The sequence below is a fragment of the Gorilla gorilla genome, chromosome 12 (assembly GCF_029281585.2).
Source record: "Gorilla gorilla gorilla isolate KB3781 chromosome 12, NHGRI_mGorGor1-v2.1_pri, whole genome shotgun sequence".
Taxonomy (NCBI): Eukaryota; Metazoa; Chordata; class Mammalia; order Primates; family Hominidae; genus Gorilla; species Gorilla gorilla.
This window is the reverse complement of record NC_073236.2, coordinates 88,346,883-88,361,153: the sequence shown is the minus strand read 5'-3', so window position 1 is coordinate 88,361,153 and position 14,271 is coordinate 88,346,883. Positions and strand designations below refer to the sequence as shown.

Below are 14,271 nucleotides of genomic sequence, written 5' to 3'. Positions count from 1 at the left end.
ATGTATATACACCAAACTAGAGTTGTTTCTATTTTTGTAATGCTGCTGAGAAACTCAGAACTATTACTATCTCTACATTTCTTTAAGGCAGATTTTGTTTCTTCAAGGATTTTTTTTGTCAGTGTCGTTGTTTAAGAAGCCACCTCAAGTTACTTTAGAGACAGGCAGAGTAAAAACTGAGGCTTATATATAAATGCTTTTTACAAGTAATCTTAATTATATAAGAAATGTATGTTAAAATGAACCATACAGATAAGAAAAAACATTCTTTTTTTTTTTTTTTTTTTTTTGAGACGGAGTCTTGCTTTGTCGCCCAGGCTGGAGTGCAGTGGCACGATCTCGGCTCACTGCAAGCTCCACCTCCCGGGTTCACGCCATTCTCCTGCCTCAGCCTCCCGAGTAGCTGGGACTACAGGCGCCCACTACCACGCCCGGCTAATTTTTTGTATTTTTAGTAGAGACGGGGTTTCACCGTGTTAGCCAGGATGGTCTCGATCTCCTGACCTCGTGATCCGCCCGCCTCGGCCTCCCAAAGTGTTGGGATTACAGGCGTGAGCCACCGCGCCCGGCCGAAAAAACATTCTTTTGACTACCACCATAAATCTTCGTATCCCTTCCACAGGTGACCACCAATATTTTTTTCATAGAAGCAGCGATGATGCAAGGTCTGATTTTTTATCTGTAGAGATAGTAGATAAATTGTTTGGAAGAAGGAAGTATAGTGGGGGAGATGATAAACTGCAAATGATGACTGACTTAAACAAATTAGCTTCACTTGTGTCAATCTCTCAGTGAAACTTGTATAAAAATAATGGCTAACACTTATTAGAGCTTATTTATTGCTTTCTACATATTAATGTTCATATCAACCTTATCTTACAGATAAGGCTCCTACCTAAGATCCAGAGAAATCAAGTGAATTTCCGAAGTTTACACAGCTAGTAAGCAGCAGGTGGGATGTGAACACAAGATAAACACATTCGGATACTAAACTCTTAACTTCTATACTCGACTGTTTCTCAAAAAAAATAAATACTCTTCCCCAAATACCAACAAGAAAAATAAAAAGCCTTATGGGAAACATTAAAACAGGTCATGAGAACCTTCTTTCCTTTCCTCCAAGCAACTACTCCTCCTGTATGGCTGAGGAATGATATCACCTGGTTCTCGATATCATTGCAATGGAATTGGTCATATTTTCCATAGATAACAGGACAGCAGTTTCCTCCTCCTCATGAATGTGCTATATAGACTGGCAGCTGTAGGATTTCAAAAAAGCATTCTGTTTTAATCCAACTCATAAAATACATGGTAATCTGCATCAAAATGAGCAAGACTGAATATGGAACACTCTTAGCCAAAAGATGGCAGGCATAACTGAAAAGGCCCTCTCGGTGCAGTCGGAATTTAACATTTAATTTTGTTATTAGCTCCAGAAGGGCAGGCTGATTTTTCACAGGTGTAAGCAATATACATAATTAATGCCACACCTCAGGACTCCCAGAAAGATCACTGGCCAGCATTAACTGCATACATGCTAGGCTGAAATTAGATCATATCTAGTATGCAATTTTGAAATTACAATTATGAATGATGGGATTCATATATGCATTTGAAAGATGTTATTTCCTTTTGCTTTTAAAAGCAGCTTTAGAAAGCCAACATAACATTCTCTTGAGAAAAAAGAAAAAGCTCTCATTAATCCATGAACAGGAATCACGTAGACTGTTAAAGCTGCAGTGAATGTGAATAAAATTGGGCTGAATAATGACATTTAAAGTAAAACAGAGCTACAATTTATTTGCAGTTGCTGAGCCCTGAATGCACAGTTAAATTGCAGTTATTTGAAACACAGGGTCTTTTCAAAAACAATTGTTTAGCATCAAAACTATTTTCAGACTTGAATTATGTGCAATGAAGATATTTTCTATTTTTTGGTTGGAAGAATGGATTCAAACCATAATTCTTCAGAAGGAGAAAGGGCTCCTAAATGCCAAGTTCAATTTCCAACATTGCAGCAAATAGAACAAAGGAGGACCAACTGGAATTTCACCTGAGTTTTTGTGACCCTACAGCAGACCTGTCTAGCTTTGAACATTATATGATGCCTCTCTTCTTATTACTTTCACCATATTATTTCATCAACCCTGACTTCTTCAGGAAGATGGTATGCCAAAATTCAGTAGGTTGATCTGAAACCAGTAGAGACCCAAGTGGTATGCTCTCTGATTATCTTTGGGAAGAATTCTCTCCCTTGCTCAAATGGGAATCTAAAAGTAGCCATTGTGATTGGATAGGTCAATTGTAAAGTGAAACTTTTCCCCTTGTAATTTCTCTTATTCCTGTAAACAATCCTGGTGCAGAAGAAATACAGTGATATTACAGATCAGCCAATTGGAGATAGTTTGCTATTACTGGAAATAGATTAGTATTGTTCTAACTAAACGTGAACAAGAGGAAATCATTACAATATGGGTGATTGGAGCATGCTAAATTTTGTGGCTATAGTATAGGGAAAATTTAATTGAACACATGCAGATCAAAGCTGTGGCTGATGCCACTTCATTAAAAGAAATCCCACCTGGTTCACTCTCTGTCCAACTAAGTCAGTTACAAATAATCACTAACACTGACAAATTATATTTATCGAAGGTCTTTACTTCAATAACGTTATCTCTATCGTATTTTAACTTTTTACTTTAATGAGATAATTGTCACGTAATATAAATGGTTTTATAAAAGATTCATTGATTTATGCATTTATTAAAAATATTTTAGAAACTTAAATTTTTCAAAAAACCTTCCTGAGTTCCAGGGACTGTTCTAAATGCTACCGACATATAAGTAAAATATCAACAAGTGCTAAAAAGAAAAGAAAACAGGGTTTAGGAAATAGAGTGATGTGGGCCAGGGCTATTTTAGATTAGTGTCAGGGAAGTATTCTCTAAAAAAGTAACATGAATTACATGTCCCATGAATGGGAAAAATACTCCAGATGAAAGGAATAATAAGTTTAATGTCCCTGGCATGGAAATAAGCTACATATTTAGGGAAATTAAAAAAAAAAAAACAGAATTCCTGGGAGGCAGGGGGATAGGGTAGAGAGACATAAGAATAGGTTGTATAGGTTTTCTGAGGCAAAATCTTATATGACCTTGTCAGCTTTGAAAAGAGGTTTCAATTGTATCTGAAATGCAGTGAGAAGGCACGTAAAAAGTGACAAGATCTGATTTATATATTTGGACCATCAATCTGATTTTTATTTGCAGAGTAGACTTTGGGTTGGGGAGGCAAGCATGCAACCAATGATACCAATTAGAAGGCAAATAAAGTAGAGTTCTCTTCTGATTTCTTGTATCTCTGCAGTAAAATAAAAGCAAAACATTGGGTACTAGTGGGAGGAGGGAAGGATCATTGCAGGTATAAGGAGAGAGGAACAGGAATAAAGGGATTATTTGGGAAACTGGAGTGGTGAGTTGATCAAGGAGATATGGTAGATCTATCTATGCTGAAGGAGATTTAAGAATAGAGATTATAAAATTAAAAGGATTATAGTCAGTTCCTCCAATTCATTTGTTACTGGAGAACAACTGAGAAAAACAACAGCAAATTGAGTCCAAACTGATAAACTTGCTTGAGTCAATGATTTCTCTCCCTTTTGTGATCCTTTCGAAGGTAGTATCAAAGAGCCCTCCTCGAGGGCTCTCTGGTCAGGTCTAAAAATTCAGAAGTGAGTCCCATCCAAACACTCAAGATGTTAAATGTAGTGTCACTACATGGTAACATTCCATGTCAGGCCTCTTCTATACTATTTCTGTCAGCTCATCGTTTCACTAGAGTTCATGGAAACTCATGGACAACCTATTGGCTGGTCACATGGCACAGTGAGTCAGGATTCCTGCCTCAAGCCTGTCTATCAAGGTGTCTCTCACAGCAATTTCCATTTCATTGCTTCTCAAATATCATGGTGCATATCCACAATCTCAGTTTCCAAAGATATGTAGCCTCCTCACAGTGTGCCCCCAAAAAAACAATTATCTTCAGTTAATATTTACTTCCCTATATTTATATAGATATTGCCAAGCCCTTCCCTTTCAAGCTGCAGTCTCACAGAAGAGCAATGGTGATAAAGGTTGGAGCTGGTGGCAGGAACACTGACATTTTCTCTAATTGCTCTTCTTCACACTGGCCTAAAGTTAAACTGTAATTTAGTTACCAGATTGGACTCTTGAAATATTAAGGGAATTGAACATATTCAGAAACTCTTTAAAATATCTAAAGAAATAAACAAAAAAGTGCTTTTCAAGACTCTTATGTGTTACTAGCGATATTTAGAAACTCTGCTTTGAACTTTGAGCTGGTCAGTGGCCTCTTAGTTCCATGGTATATAAGCATTAGAGGTGGACATATCCAAGGAATTATGAGTTCAGTAGAAAATAATATATAGTCTTTTTTGTAAGGCCCTGAATATTAACCCCTTTTCAAGGATATAAAATTTGAGGGTTTTTTTTTTTCCTATTTAAGTTACAAAATGAGAAGAAAGCTGGAAAAGAGCTGGTATTTATTGTATTAGATTTATTTTTATTATGAGCAAAGAAAGTTTATCCCAGTTGCTAATTGAATAAGTATTCTATATTTACATGCATGGCTAAAACAGAAATAGGAAGAATTGAGCATTTTGTAAATTAGACACAAGGAATAAATATATACATAAAAGCATATTGCAACATTAAATGAGATCATACAGCACAGAAGCACAGCCTTCTGAATCTTTCACCTTCTTTTAATATTCCATCTCTGTCAATTATTAGCTCTGTATTTTCAGCAAGTTGATTCACTTTTCTTGACTAGTTTGTATGACTCTTAGAAGGTATAGTGATATTGTGAAGATTAAATGAGCTAAATAGAAATTACTGCCACCAGAGTTGCTGTCATTATTATTAATTTATCATAATTTAAAAGACATCATCTATCAAAGATTTTGAAATTTAATAATGTAAATAAGGCAAACATTTGGCCAACACATTAGTGTCAAATGATCCATTGTATGAGATATAAAAGAAGAATTAATAGGAAAATAATTCAAGACTCTCATAGATATGCTAAAAGATAAATTTGGATCAAAGACACAATCAGTAAACAACAAGCCCACCCATGCCATGTGTTAACACAGAGCTAGTGAAAACCTTTCACAGAGGGCTATAAACAAATTTCAAACCCATAAGGTTGCCAGACATATTCTTTCTTATATGAAGACGGAGGGTTATGAAAGGCAGAAGCTTTTCTTCCGTAGCAATATTTGGACTCTGTTTTGCCTGCAGCTCATTGCTGCTTTAAATAGAAAGTCAGGGAGATGCTCTCCTTAGGCAAGAGCATCTTGGCCAGGAGTTTTTCAGTGTAATCATCTTTGTTTATGAGGACCCTAATTATGTGACATACTCTTAATGGCTCTTCTTTCTCATTACTGTTGACCCCAATCCTCTCTGACTTGTCCCACCAGCATCATAAAGCTTTTCTAACAAACTCCCCCGTGGCTGAATTTCCATGGCTTTCATTCTGGTATTCATCAATGCAAGGAGCATAGTTGTGTTCCATGGAAATAGTCTTTTATTCCACTGATATCATGTAAATTCTGAAGGATGAAATGTGATCTTTTAGTGATCTTGCAGAGCTGAGAACCCAGAATGATCTAATATATTTTGTTGAGTGAGCTTCATTGAACCATTATTAATTTCTTTATATTTTTCTCATGCTCTAAATATCCTCAGAATTCCCTGAATTATTATTCTACCTATTTTCTAGTGAAGAAGAGAGCATGTTGTAGAACAATTCAGTTTTCTCTTGTTGCATTTGAAGTTCTTTGCCTTCTATAAGAACTCCAGACATAATTTATGAGCACGAGGCTTGGAGTTTGATTATTTTAAAGCAGAGCAGCAATGTGTCTGCACAGAATCCACAGCTGCTGTAGCTGCACATTTGCATCTGGACTCACCTCACCCACACTAAATTTGCTGCACCATCAAGCTCATTTGAAGTCGCAGTTCTTTGGGTGTTGGTATTCAAATCCAAGTCACTGGAATAATTTAAACATAACTTAAAAAACATACTGTTTTACATGTTTTCCTGTAGCCCATACTAGGGATCATACATAATTCATATGTTATTGTATGATAAGTGGAAATAGACTGTTGCTCATTTCTATAAGTGAAACACCGAATTAACAAAGTGATTAATTCTCTTTCCTATACTGATTATCACTGTGACATTATGTTTCAGAGAACATTAGGCTTAAATTGATTTCTCTTTGCATGGGCTACTGTGTGTTAATTTTCAACATATTGGGGTTAAACATTTAAAAATGTATTTTTAAACTTGAACATTCAATAACCTAACAGATGTTCTTCAAATATATGGAGTGAAGAGATTTGGATTAAAGAAAAGGCACCAAGAAGCATATACACACATACATGTTGCAGTCATATTAGTATAGTAGTGGATTAAATAAATTGTGATTTACCTTAAATATGCCTCAAGGTGTCATTCCACTGTAACTGAACACAGAATCCCCAATGCATTATGGCTGTCAAAGAGCAAAGCAAGGCTATCAGTTCTCATCCAAAATTGGGGAGTATAATAATATTCATGTGATATGCATACTGTATTTGAATAGAAATATTGACACACCGGAACACATCCAGTGGAGAAAAGTCAGGGTGAGGAGCTAATGGAAAGAATTAAAACCTGCTTATTTCTTTTTTCCAGGAAGAGAGAAGGCTCAGTACAGACATGATAGCTACCTTTTATATATTTGAAAGAGTATTGTGTGAAAAAATAATTTATATGTCTCGTTAAATTTTGAAGGAAAATCTAGGACAAATAGGTAAGTGTTTGAATAAAGCAGATTTAAGGAAAAAATAACCATTGCAAACAATTAGAGTTGTCCAGTAATGCAATGTATGAAAAGACACTGAGTTTCTTATCACCAACAGCATTTAAATTTGGACTTCAGAAAATGCTATTGAGTATATTCAAACATCCTAATGGGAAGCTGGCCAAGATAACCCCTAATGTTCCGTGTGACCCTGAGATTTGTTTATTTAGGATGAAGCCTGTTTGGTAACAATCTAAAATATTGCACCCGTCTGGGGTATGAATATTTTAATCCAAACATATTTACGGATCAATTACTCTCTTTTGTCTGGAATAGACCAAGTGTACAAGTTTATAGTTAGTCTTCTAGCACAGTTATAAATAGGGAACAGTTTCACTTTAAATACTGTTAAGATTGAACAAAAAATCTTACGGCTACACTAATTATATTGGTCGTTATTTCAAAGGATTTAAAATATTTGTATTCACAAGATACGATAAATTATTCATAGCCCCTGGTGCCTAGCATGTTAAAATAATGGATATACTTAAAATTAATATTTATGTTAATATAAGAATAATATACCATATATTTTAATACTTTTACCTATGGGAAGTAATAATATCACAATGATTATTTTAAAATCTCAAGGTAGTCTTTTATTAAGAACTTTAATGTATGTAAAGTCTGCAAAATGCTTAGGAAAAAAGTGGGTAATATTTTACCTATAAAAACTGAAATTTTAGAGATGTTAGAAGAATGGCCTATAAAATATTCTGTCTGGAAACAGATTTTGGATGGAGGTATAGAAAAACAAACTTTTTTGTCCAAGAATTTCCATTTTTATCATGGTGCTTCAGGGTTTAGGATTTACTTAGTCTGTACACCAGATGTACTTATAAACAGCCACCTAAACAATATTCACTTCTACTGTATAACGTCTTTATTCATTTCCCCTTGGTACACTTTTAGCATTAATAATGTAGAATAAAGTTACAGTTCGATTTGTGAAGTAGGACTGATTGAAATATCAATTGCCGAAAGACTTAAAAGCAAAAGGAACTGTGGGATCACTTGATGATATTGAAAGTAGAATTGGTTTAATTAACTAAGTAAAATTTGGAAAGGCTTTTTTTTTTTTTTTTTTTTTGAGATGTAGCATTGCTTTGTCGCCCAAGCTGGAGTGCAGTGGCGCGATCTCAGCTCACTGCAAGCTCCGCCTCCCTGGTTCCCGCTCCTGCCTCAGCCTCCCGAGTAGCTGGGACTGCAGGCACCCGCCACCACACCCGGCTAATTTTTTTTGTATTTTTAGTAGAGACAGGGTTTCACCGTGTTAGCCAGGATGGTCTCAATCTCCTGACCTTGTGATCCACCCACCTCGGCCTTCCAAAGTGCTGGGATTACAGGCGTGAGCCACAGCGCCCGGCCTGGCAAGGCATTTTTAAAAACATAAGAATGATTTTACTCTACACAGGATGTTTGATATCGTAAAATTAGATATTTGATGTTTTCTTTATATAACATATATAATACATACACTTTCAAGAGAGTTTACTTTTCAATATGAAAAATAATAAAGGAATAGCGAACAAGCAAGACCTGTTTAAGAAGTCTTTATGAAAAAAAAGATACTTCTCATTCTTTGATTTATTCATTCGATAATATTGCATATCCTCCTTATGCCTGGCAGTATCCTAGATGCTGAGGTAATAACTGAATACTCTGGGACACATAATATAATAATTTACATACATTAACTCTTGTAGTCTATATAGAAATACTGCATGAGAACATACTAAGCTGCTATTTAATCTTGGACAGTATGGCTCTAAACTCTATATTGTTAAGTAATTTTGCATAGCTGTAGTTTCATACAGATGAGACCACAGTTTCGAGTACTTGCTTAATGTGTCTTATAATTTATGTGTATATCATTTCTTCAAATTATTTTATTATCTTTCTGAAAGGCTGCAGCAAAGGTTGTTCTGTGGTTGTTATTGTGTGTTGCTGGTTTATGTGTATAACTTGGAAATATTTGGTAAAACTTACAATGAAAAAATAGAAATGCTATATTGAAATGTCTGTAGGTTAGTATAATGTGAAATATTTTGTGAGTATAAAATAAATGAGGAGGAAATCTCTATCAAAGGGTAGAGAAAGGCCAAGAATAAGAATGGGTCACAGAACTAATGAAAGAGCAAAACAATTCATTGTATGTATTTGCCATGTAATATTTTGCCATATTCAATAGTGATCAAATTTTGCTGAGTAACCATATCTTAACTGTGATCACATTACATGAGGTTAAGAATGAAATTACAATGAAACATGCTTGAAAAAGAATATATTAGGCTTAGAACCTATTGCATTTATGACAATTCAATATGCATATGGAAGAACTGACAGAGTTCTTAATAAAAATGTGACCAAGTGAGTGTACAATAAAAGAACACATTATCGTTTCAGATACTCATTAGTGATGCTTTCTTGACTGTGATGAATGAAATTGGTAGTGCAATTATAGGTTGCAGAAATATAACTGGACAGATCAGAACTGGAATGTTAGATTCCATAATGGTCACTCTATTTTAGAAGGGAAAGAGACAAAACTACTTCTATTCAAAACCCAATTAACAAGGTAGTTTGAAAATATAAAACTGTAGCACGTGAGGACTGGTTTAAAGAAGAAAAAACTCAGGGATCACGAGAATTATATTCAGATGTTAAGAAGATACATGTATAAATACTACAATGAGATAAAATGTAACACTATTAAAAACTTATTAACTGTTTAAATTACCTGAAATTGTGTTTGGTTTCTTCAAAGTGAGGGAGTTCCAGTCTAAAGGTATCTTAATGGCCACTCGTTTGGATGCTGTGAAGAAGATTCAAGCATTAAAATGAGTGGTAGAGCCATAGACTAGTACAATTGTTTTTCCAAAGAAACGCTATGATGGGCAAAACATTGAAAACGGAGGGATTCTCCAACTGGGGATAAATTGAATGTGATGAGGAGGAGCAAGCGCTAATCTTTAAAAAATGTTTTCAGTTGGAAAGTATAAATGAAGAAAAGAAATATTTTAAAGAAGTGAAGAGAAATGAACATGTGGAAGCAAAATCAGGAAAATATAGTTCCCTAAAAGTCAAGATACAAGAGAATTTTGAGAAGGATATCATTGAAAGCCTTCAATTCTAGAATAATATAATTCCTTCATAATTCTTCCATTTTCTTTTTTTTCTTTTTCTTTTTTTTAGTCAACAAAGACTTACGAAACTCTTACTGTGTGTGCAAGGAACTGTAAAGCATTGGGCTTTAATATTAAAACAGATAAATGCCTGCTCCCTGATAGCTTTTAGCCGTTGTGGTAGAGATTATACAACTAATTTCATAATTTATTACTTAACAACAATAGTACAACATAAAATGTAGGAATTGAAGTTGTTAGGGAAAAAAATGTAAGGGTTTATGAAATAATGGAGTATCTAACCCAATCAGGTTCATCATTTAAGGCTTCTTTGAACATAGAACAATTAAACTAAGCACTGATGTATGAAAGGGAGGCAGTTAGGCAAATTAAGTGGAGGGGAGAGTTTGTTCAGGGAATGGAAAAGATCCAGTGTCAGGGAGTTCAGAGAATGAGAGGAAGGATGGCTTGAGGTGAAATGGTAAGATCAGGGATTTTACCTTTACTCTAAATGAAAAGTCCTTTAAACAGGAGCTTGAGGTCAATCTGTATTTTTAACAACCACTCAGACTGCGTTTGGGGGAATAGTAAGGTGGAGAAGTAGGAAGGGGAAAAAGGTGACTGAAGAAAAACTAGCTAAGATATCATTTTAGAATTTCAGGGAAGAGACTGATACTTTGGCCAAGGAAAGTAACAGTAAAAGTGGAATAAGTGCACCACCTTCAAGAGATTTATAAGAAGAAATTTTAATTGAAAAGAAAGAAAAAAGACAAAAAGGAATTATAGTTGCTGAAAAGAGAAGTGATAAGATTGGAAATGCGGCTTCTGGGAAGGCAGCAGGAGACGAAATGCAGAGCTTTGAAATATACAGGCAAGAAAAATGGGTGGGTGGTTAGGTGATTTAAAAAAGAATTATTCACTTTACAAAATGAATTACAGTATGTTTTCTTTTCTGGAAACTGCTCTTTCATGATGTTCAGAAGAGGACAGGGTTTATAAACATTCCAGCTGTATACCATAAAGGCAAAGTAAGGCACACCCACTACCTTTTCTGTTCCTGCATTGAGTCACCAGAGGTTTGGAGAGCAATGTATGACCAATGTATGGAAAGACTGGTACCATTTCTTATAGTACCTGAGTTATCACTATCATGTCCCTACATAAATGCTAACGTAGAATCACTCTGGCTTTTGAGTTCCAACTCAATGAAATCTTTAAATGATGTGGTTCTAGGACCAGTGCTTAGAAAAGGAAATTGAATACATATTTGAAGAAGGCTGATGTAGAGAGGGACGATGGAGAGTGCTTGATGAGAGAAATGTAGATAACAGGGATAATAACATATAAAGGCATCATCAGTTGTACAAACCACGATTTCAGGAAATTTTCAGTGACTGAGCCCAACAGAAGAGTTTAAAGGGAAATATCAAGAGCTTCCTTCACCTATGGCAATTTAAATTGACCATGTGCTAGAAAACAAAATAAATACCTACAAACAAAAATATGAAGGAATTGGACTTTACATAGTGTTATAAATGATCATCTTGAAAAAGAATTCACCTAGTATGAAAGATAACAACTAATTATTTTAACATTGAGTTTCAGATAAAAGACGATACAACTATACACTACCCTCCCAACCCCCATCACAAAAGCATCAGAGATATACCTGCCTTTCCTGGTTCTGAGTGTAGTCCACATAGTTTCAAACCTCAGCTATTCCACGTCTTTCTTTGCATCTTCTCTTCTGCCTACATAAGTCCAGAGGTGGGCACCATAGGGCACATCTATATGACAATAAAATCTGATTTTGCCCTTTTATTTCAAGATGCAGATGAGTCAGCACAGCGAGGTGTTCTCGAGGAACATGTACCTACACTGGCTGGCTAGCAGCAGCCTAACTGTAATTGGTAATCGTTACGAACCGTTAAGATGTATTTCACTAATCCTAAATTTACTGTGTCCACATTATCGACTTCTCTTAGTTGGACCTCCAAAATGACTTTAGCCACTTTAATGCCGGCAGAGATAAGGGGAAGAACTGTGACAAAAGGGCCGTCAGAGTAGAAAGATGAGAGGTCTTCAAAAACAAAAAAAAATTGGGCTGAGGGAAGAAGCCAAAACGTACAAATAAAAGCTTTAATTCAAGCAAACTGTAAAAAGACAGTATTCAGGTTATTAGGCAAAGTTAAATGAAAACTTGGCCTATGTGGCAAATATGTATGACATCACCCACTTTTGATTTCTTGTTGTTGTTGAGACAGAATCTTTCTTTGTTGCCCAAGTTTAGTGCAGTGGTTCAGTCGCCACCTCCATTCACTGCAACTTCTGCCTCCCCAGCTCAAGAGATCCTCCTGACTCAGCCAGCTGAGTAGCACCATCATGCCCAGCTAATTTTTGCGTGTGTGTGTGTATATATAAAATATATGTATATGTATGTATGTATATAGGTATGTATGTACATATGCCTATATACATACATACATATACATATATTTTATATATAGACACACATGCAAAATGTATGCATATATATACACACACACACACACACACACACACACACACACACATATATATATATATATATATATATATATATATATATTTGTAGAGAGTTTTGCCATGTTGCTCAAACTGATCTTAAACTCCTGGACTCGAGCAATCTGCCTGCCTCAGCCTCCTGAAGTTTACTACATTTTTAAAATGCCCTACATTATCTTCTGTTTTGTCAAACTCATCTTACGCCAATTTTTTTATTGCTCCAATGTTTTAGCTCTAGGGAGTTCTTTGCGTTCCGACAAACTGCTAACGTCATTCTTGCATCACCGTCTCCCCCAGTGCCGTCTCTCTTTGGTAACTCTCACACATGACACTGAACCCAACTTTAATGTTTCAGCAAGATCTTCTGCATATTTCTCAAAGCTATATTTTGTTACTTAACGTTTCTCATAGCACATTTTTACATCTGAGAACTTATCGCTTGTTATTGCTATATCTTTGTTTTATGTTTATTTTATTTTTTGAGGCACGTGTCACCCAGGCTGGAGTGTGATGGCATGATCTCGGCTCACTGCAACCTTGGCTTCATGGGTTCAAGAGATTCTCGTGCTTCAGCCTCCTGAGTAGTTGGGATTACAGGCGTGTGCCACCATGCCTGGCTAATGTTTTTGTATTTTTAGAAGAGACTTAGTTTTGCTATTTTGGCCAGGCTGGTCTCTAACTCCTGGCCTCAAGTGATCTGCCTGCTTCAGCCTCCCAAAGTGCTGGGATTAGAGGCATGAGCTGCCACACTCAGACTATTTTGTGTTCAGTTCTAAGAATCTGCACTAGAATAAAAGGTGTCTTAGGTGGAGGGCCGTGTCTCTTTTGTTCTTTGTTATATGACCAGTACCTAGAACAGTGTTGAATACATAAAAAGGTGCCCAATAAATATTTTCTTGAAGAAACAAAATGACATTTTATAAAACATACCTAAAAGTGATGTTAAAGTGAGGACACATGATTAATACAAAATGCTTTTGGAGATGAACTAATTCGCCTCCTCTACTTCACTATACAGTAGTCCCCCTTTATCCATGAGGGATACTTTCAAAGGCCCCCAGTAGAGGCCTAAAATGTGAATATCACTGAACCCCACATATACTGTGTATGAATTTCTTTTTCCTCCTTCACAGTTTCAAGGATAGAAGATGCATTCTTACCATAGATCTCAGCAACATCAGCATACGATTTCTTCTTTTCTTATTATATTGAGAACTTTTGCCTTTTCACTTAAAGGAAGCTTAACTTTTTGAAGCTTCTCTTTGGTATATCTGATTTGCCAGTGTCACTACTCTCATCCCTTGGGGCCATTACTAAGTAAAATAAGAGTTGCTTGAACAGAAGCACTGTGAAGCCCCAACAGTCAACTTGATAATCCATGAGGCTACTGCGTGAATAAGGGGTGGATAGCATATACAGTGTGGATACGTTGAACAAAGAGATGATTCACGACCCTGGTGGGACACAGTGAGATGGTGTGAGATTTCATCACACTACTCAGAATGGCATGCAACTAAAAGCTTATGAATTTTTTATTTCTGGAATTTTCCACTTAATATTTTTGGACTGTGAAGTAACTCAGGAATGGAAAACCAAGCATCGTATGTTCTCATTGATATGTGGGAGCTAAGCTATGAGAACACAAACGCATTATACGGATACAATGGACTT

The 14,271-nt window shown here is 35.8% G+C and overlaps 2 long non-coding RNA genes across 2 annotated transcripts in view; one reads left to right on the top strand and one right to left on the bottom strand.

The window, feature by feature from the left end:
• LOC134756793 (uncharacterized) overlaps positions 1-14,271 on the top strand; it is a 1,394,997-nt gene that overhangs the window by 444,390 nt on the left and 936,336 nt on the right. The window lies entirely within an intron of this gene.
• On the bottom strand, positions 1,161-11,879 carry LOC129531597 (uncharacterized). The gene is made up of 4 exons (XR_008676878.2): positions 11,726-11,879; positions 9,672-9,746; positions 6,518-6,580; positions 1,161-1,259 (listed from the first exon to the last, which is right to left on the bottom strand). It is a non-coding gene; the product is annotated as an uncharacterized lncRNA (long non-coding RNA).